Source organism: Populus euphratica, unplaced genomic scaffold, assembly GCF_000495115.2.
Source record: "Populus euphratica unplaced genomic scaffold, PopEup_1.0 scaffold2015.1, whole genome shotgun sequence".
Lineage (NCBI taxonomy): Eukaryota > Viridiplantae > Streptophyta > Magnoliopsida > Malpighiales > Salicaceae > Populus > Populus euphratica.
The window spans coordinates 23,830-31,089 of NW_011501850.1; the positions used below are offsets into that span (position 1 = coordinate 23,830).

General features: G+C 30.9%; 2 long non-coding RNA genes across 3 annotated transcripts; one reads left to right on the top strand and one right to left on the bottom strand.

The window, feature by feature from the left end:
• Positions 1-461: 461 nt before the first annotated feature.
• LOC105118529 (uncharacterized) lies at positions 462-2,521 on the top strand. Of its 2 annotated transcripts, none has more exons than XR_840967.1 (3): positions 462-1,458; positions 1,861-2,219; positions 2,454-2,521. It is a non-coding gene; the product is annotated as an uncharacterized LOC105118529 (long non-coding RNA). The 2 variants fall into 2 exon arrangements; XR_840966.1 differs by lacking the exon at positions 2,454-2,521 and having other exon boundaries at positions 462-1,066; positions 1,381-1,458; positions 1,861-1,958.
• Positions 2,072-3,558, bottom strand: LOC105118528 (uncharacterized). The gene is made up of 2 exons (XR_840965.1): positions 2,958-3,558; positions 2,072-2,887 (listed from the first exon to the last, which is right to left on the bottom strand). It is a non-coding gene; the product is annotated as an uncharacterized LOC105118528 (long non-coding RNA).
• Between the last annotated feature and the right edge of the window lie 3,702 nt (positions 3,559-7,260).

Below are 7,260 nucleotides of genomic sequence, written 5' to 3' on the forward strand. Positions count from 1 at the left end.
CAATTAGTGTAACTAATATGGGTAGCTTTGGTTGGAGGCAAATTGCGGCGTCAATGATTAGTTTTCCTATAAAAGACTAGGAATTATGGAGCAATCTATAACTGCTTGATTTTAGCTAAACAACCAAGCAAGCAAGCGCAGATCTATATATATATATTTGAAGGTGGTAATATTTAAAGAAATATTATTAGTTTTATTTTTCATTTTTGTCTTCATCATATTGTTGTCGACATGTGATAGATTAAGCTTCCGATACAAAGATATGTTTTCAACAGCACTAGTTTCCTGAATATGATTTTGTATGGATGAGTGATCACTACCGTCTCCTGTGATCGATGGTGGAAGCTCTATTTATGGTCAAACTAAGCTCTCATGTTAAGCATTTAATATTAAGAATTGATTGGGAACAACTTCTTGATAGAGGTACCAATATGGCCTTAAGCCAGTTGATATGTCTCATGAGGAACTAGTTTAACATGATTATTTCCAATTGAGTTAGTTGATCTATTGTAAGGAAGGGTTGTTGATCCCAAATAACCCACCTGAGTATGAGCATCAGAAGCCATAAAGTTGTGTTTTTTCCATAGTATTGTTCTTAGTAGCGCGCGTCCCTTCTTTGGTTAGTTGTCCTACAGGGATTCTTACTAGACACTACATTTGAGTCCCAAGTTATATGCTAGACTCGGGAGCCATCAACGACATTTAATGCATCTAGTAATGTTCAGCGTTGGGAGAGTTGTCGACGCCTGTTTAGTTGGGTTCTAACTAATCTGGTCACTTTTGGACGGTGCTGGGAAAGAAATATGACTAGATAAATGCTTTTCTTCAATTTCATCTGGTCTGGTTTTTGTATGGTTCCTTTTCTAATGATTTAATCGAATGTTAAGATGCCACGCTGTTGTGTAGAGATTGGGTTCTCATCTAATCTAATAGAAATGCCTTTGTGAGACTCCCATGGTGTTCTGCTCTCTTTTATCTCTAGTTATTGTGTCGACTGTTCTTCTTCATGGAATCAACTGAGTTCATGCTTCATTCCTTTGAAAGCTTCTGAACAGCCCCTTCTCAGGTCTGGTTTAGATGTGGGTTTTCACTTATCCTGTTAGATTTTCATGTAAACAGGTGCTGGATTTTAAATTCTCTTAAAGCTTTCTTTATGAATTTGAACATATTTCCTTCTGTATTATCTGGATTGCTTTTTTTTTTTTTTCTTTTGAAAGGACTGTTGAGCTAGCCTTTCGATCATCTACTGTCTAGATTGGTTTCTGGTTTCATCCCTTTTCATTTCCTTTCAAATAGGTGCTTGATTGTATTGTTTGCTTCTGTATTGCAATATGAGTTTAGAATTAAGGGCTTACTGTTTTTTTGTTTTCTCATCTTTAGTTGAGGTCTATGGTTGTGGGTTCTTACTCCTGTACTTTGCTTGCGCTGGAAAGCCTTCTCAGATTTGGTTCATGGCAGGTACCATTTGATTCTCTATCTGATTCCAGTGAACTTCATTGCATTGTCCAAATGTTTTTTCTTATCATTTTTGTTGCAGCAATTTACATTTAGTTCTTTTGTTTTTCTGTGGGTTGGTATACGCTTGTTCTGCATGCCTTTCAGACTCCTTTGGCTCTTTTTAAGGACTCGCAATCTTCACGGACGTAAAGGAAAGAAAGAGAAGCTTCTCAATCACATTTTTTATAGTATAGATAGTTTCTTGGAATTGTTTTGTCATTGGTTAGCTTTCTTGCTTTGCTTGTCTCTTGATTTCCTGTTATGTGATTGCTGTGCGGGCAGGTGGTGTCTTTGGTTTTTTCTTGCAGTCTTTGGCATTGGTTATATCTTGACTCTGTTACTGTCGTTTTTCCTTGCCTTTAGGTGCAATACAAATCGTGGGCTTCATGGGAGCATTTGCAGCATATAAATTAGTCCCAATTGTTCCGTCGCTTGCTTTGCACTTATCCTTTTTCTTTTTTTTTTTTAATTTTCTTAGCCTATTTTATATTTTTTTTTGTTATAAGTATGTGAATTTCGATTCTTATGTGATAGAAATTAATTTGCCAATGCAGTTCAGTTTATTTGTTTATAGTTTTGATTTTGTAGTCCTATTTCATTTGCTTAAAAACGTTTCCTAGAATTAGTAAACAAATGTAATTTTATTTATACAAGTTGTGCAGCAAGTGCATTTCTTAGAGGAATGAGATGAGTTTAATCAAGAGATGATTAAAAATGATGAGGTTCGATATAAACTTGGTCCAAAAAAGAAAAAAAAAAAAAACAACCTTAGCATTGGGTAAGAAACACTATCTTCATTGTTTTGGTCTTTTAACATGTTCTTCGGTTATGTGTTTCTTTGTGACTCTCTGGTATTTGTCCTTTGTCTCCATGTTGCTTCCCTTTTTATTTCTATTTTTCCTCACATGCTTTTCAGCTTATGAGCATTCAAAGGCTTAAATTGGCTCATGTTTTAGCATGGTTTGACCTGAAGGATTCTGTTGAATATGTTTTCTGTTGTTGCAACCTTTTCCAGGTTTGTCTTCGGTCAACTGTTTCTTTATTGCCATGTTGGTTATTGGTTTTTTTCCTCTGGAAATATAAATTATGTTTGCCTTTTCTGCTTTTCATCGGTTACTATTGCTCTTTGCCTTTTATACTCTCCATCAGTTACCGTTTTCCATTCCATTCTAGCTTTGTTGCTTCAATCGCAATTTGTTTAGTGGTTCTCGCCTTTATTGGTGTTCACTTGCACTAACTTCTTGGTTTACTTGAATAAATCTTTTCCACATTGCTTTACTTGCAGAGCTATTTTCCCTGCCTTTTTCTTGCAGGCTGCTCGCTTTTCAGCGCCACAACCACCCCCCAATTTGTAGAATCAAAGATTCAATGTGCCCAAACATTTCTCTTTCTTCTTCTTCTTCTTCCTCTCCTTCTTTTATATATTTTTGTCTAATGCACCCTGCAGTGTATCTTTATACTTTGTTTGAAACAGATTGAGAATTGCAACCCCAAAAAACTTAATCAACTATGTTATGTTAATGAGACATGAGCATTAGGGTGCAAGGATTTTAATCATGACATTGTAAGCTCATAAGTTATGGCTATGCAGTGAATAGCGTGTGCCACCCTGTGATGTGCGGTTTACTTTCGTGTAAACACATGAAAGAAATAAAGCAGCTTTATTTTTTCCTTCAGAACCGGTTTCCTGTGATGGTTATTTATCTAAGCTGGAAGTTTGGAAACAAGTAGTGTAATTTCTTGCATGATCTCTTTTGGTTCCATTCATTTCATAGCTAGGTGTCGGAGAGAACTGTGCATGTGTTATCGAACTCAATTTTTCAGCCTTGTCATACGGGGATTAGATAGATTTGCACATTTTCTGATATTTTGATTCTTTGCACCCTTAAATCTTTGGCATACAAGGTTTTTAAGATTGTTTGTTCCAACCTAAGTCAGCCTCATGCCATACTCCAACAATTCTGAACTTCTCATTTTCCCTTATCTTTAGAAGTATTTGCTTAATGGGCCAAGTTTTCTGGTTTGGCTGACAAGAAAAATATGTCATTGACTTCAAACCTGTTTAGAACGATTCATGTTAATAGAGTATCTTTGGTATTATGGTAGCTGTTGTGATTGTGGTTGTGGTTGTGGTTTAAAAACAATTATTTTTATAAAAAATACTTTTAATTGATATTGGTTTGAAAAAATAGGTATTTGGTTAACACTGTGGTTGAAATTGAGGTTGAATAAAAAATAGTTTAATGTATTTGATTAAGAATACTTTTGAAATTAATGTTATGAAATAATTTTTAAAAATATATATTAATATTGATGATTTTTAATTTAAATATTATGAATTTAACTATTGCTATTATATCATGAAATAAATCATACTTAATATAAAATATTTTTAATTATTCCATAAAACCATCTATAATTTCATTACGTATAAAATAAATCCGACAAGAACTACAGTTTTTATAATTTTTATAATATATAATAAAATTAGATAAAACATTATCAGTTATAAAATTCATTCTAAACTAATTTAAAAAAAATATTAAAAAATTTCCACACTTCAAAAAAAAACACAGTGCAAGTGAACAGTACAATTTTCTTATAGTGTTTATATGAACAGTGTACTCATTTAATGTTAATTATACTGTTCATTAAAAATGTTAATTGCAGTAAGAAAAACAGTTTTCAGCTGCTACTTTTAATCCTATGTTCCAAACACAGAAATTAATGAGACTCATGAATAGTAACTAGTGGCCTCCGACATTTTACTTTAAACACAACTTTTAACGCGTAAACAAACAGTCTCGTAGTGTTTTCTATATCAGTCAGCCTCTTTTACATTGAAATTGATTAAGATTAATAGAGAGGTTGGGCTACTTTTTCTGGCATTTTTTTGTCTGAATGATTAAATTTCTTTTTCACTTGGTATCAATATGTATATATAAATAAAAAGTGCTCTGTCTCTCCTCTCTAAGTACATTGGTGGGCTTTGCCGCCTGTAGTCTTATAAGATGATGATGTGTGGCATTCTTATTAAATTCAATCAGTAGTTAGAATTAGTTTAGGAACCTACAAAACTTAAAAAAATATTTAATATTTTATAAAAAAATTTAAATTTTTTTATGTAAATATAACCTATAGTAAATAATAAAGTTTAAAAGAATATTTTAAACTTCTTTTTATTCTATGTTAAAAAGATGCGTTATTTTTTTAAGTTGAAATATTTAAATAATTTTTTTATTATATATATATGTATGGTAAATAATAAAGTTTAAAAGAATATTTTAAAAATCTTTTTATTCCATATTAAAAAGATACGTTATGCTTTTAAGTTAAAGTATTTAAATACTTTTTTTATTTTATATTAAAAAATATAATTTTTTTCTTGAGAACATAGAGTATATATATGGACTTTAAATTTCACATTAAAAAAATAACCTCTTTCTTGTGAACATATAGTATATATTAAAGAGCTTCAAATTTCATATTGAAAAGATATTATGTTATCATTTTTTAAAGTTGAAGTATTTAAACTAATTTTTTTTTATTCTACATTAAAAAACTTATTTTTTTCTTGTGAACATAAAATATATATATGAAAGGGTTTCAAATTTCACATTAAAGAAATTTCTTTCTTGTGAACATAGAGTATGTATATATATATATATATTAAAGGACTTCAAATCTCACATTAAAAAAAATATTTTTCTAATATTTATATAGTAAACTTTAAAAAGTGTTAATAACCAACTAAAAAAATATAAAAAAAATGGGTATAGGAGGAAAATCATATTTGAAAAAAAAAACATAGGGTTTCGTCATAGTTCGCTTAGGTCACTCGGGTCATTGGTTTTGTCGGATTGTTGACACGACTAAAAGATTGATGTCTTCTTCCAAGTGCAGGAGTGTCGAAGTAATAAATAACCCGGCAAGACCGGGGTTGAACCACAGGAAGGTTAATTGTACAAATTATATATAACAATAATACAATAACAATAACAATAACAACAATAATAATAGTAGTAGTAGTAGTAATAGTAATAGTATTAGTAGTAGTAGCAGCAATAATAATAATAATAAAGAAAAAGAAGGAGAAGAAGAAGAAGATGATGAGAACTTTGAGATGAAATATTAATGTAAAGATTAAATAATAATAATAACAAATGTCAAGGTTAGAGGTTCCACTAATGGTATGTCAAACAAGTATAGTATGGACTCTTATTATTGAATTGAAAACCACACACAAAGGAGGTTCCAATCAGAGTATATATTGTTAACATGATTACATTAGTCATCTTATTCGATTAATGCTAATACTTGTAAATCTCGTCAAGCATTCATGATTATAACTTATGTTAACAACAAATCAAGTTCCTTTCATAGCTCAGGTGTCGGTTATACCATACATTATAGGCTATGAAAGTGTATAGCTTAGGTGTCGGTTATACCATACAGTATGGGCTATGAAAGTACCAAGCATTTGTAGTAATAGTAGTAGTAGTAGTAACAACAACAATAACAACAACAACAACAACAATAATAATAATAATAATAATAAAGAAAAAGAAGGAAAAGAAGAAGAAGATGATGAGAACTTTGAGATGAAATATTAATGTAAGGATTAAATAATGATAATAACAAATGTCAAGGTTAGAGGTTCCACTAATGGTATGTCAAACAAGTATAGTATAAACTCTTATTATTGAATTGGAATCTTATTACTCAATTGGAAACTACACACAAAGAAAGTTCCAATATGATTATAAATTGTTAACATGATTACATTAGTCATTTTATTCGATTAATGCTAATACTTGTAAATCTCGTCAAGCATTCATGATTATAACTTATGTTAACAACAAATCAAGTTTCTTTTATAGCTCAGGTGTCGATTATACCATACAATATGGGCTATGAAAGTGCCAAGCATTTGTTGTACCAAGTGTTATACAACATAAATCAATATTAGTCATTTAACAAGCAAAGTATTAAAGAGTGAACAAGATAACAAATACAAAACATGTTAGTATCAAACATTAAAGTCCATATTAAGTTTACACTATACTTATTCTTACACCATTAGTGTAACCTTTTCACCTTGACATAATAAACCTACCTAAACATAATGAAAGAAAGAAAAATAAATAAACAAAATAAGAATATAAATAAGATAAAAGTTAACTAAGTAAAGGAAAGGAAATGAAAAGCATAAACTTGATATTAATGAAAGCAAAGCATAAACATTACAAAAAATGTAAAGAGAAAAAGAAAGAACATGATCTTGATCTGGAAACCAAGATGCGTAAATACATGGCAAATGCCTCCTCTTATAAGCCAAAATTGAAAACTATTGATTTGATGACTAATTGATGAGTGGGTGACCAACTCTTGACTTGGTGACAATCCTTATCTTCTCTTGTTGGCCCAAAACGTCATTGATAACGTCAAAATTGAAGCCACTTGAAACATGAAAGTTGTAGGAAATTATCTCAGCTTTCTTGTATAAAAACGTTAACTCATTTGGACTTTTAGAACTCCAGATATGGGCCAAACACTGAATAGTGCTTGGGCTAGAAGACAAATTCGGACCTCTTTGTTGTTGCTCCAATTTGGACTTGAAAATAATATTTTTTTGATTTAGGCTCCATATGAAAGTTGTAGGCCTATGTCTTACCTTTCCATCCATATAAAGTAGACCTAAATTTGAGATCTACAGCTCCAGATATGACCCAATTATCGAACAGTGTTCTGGTTTGGATTGCA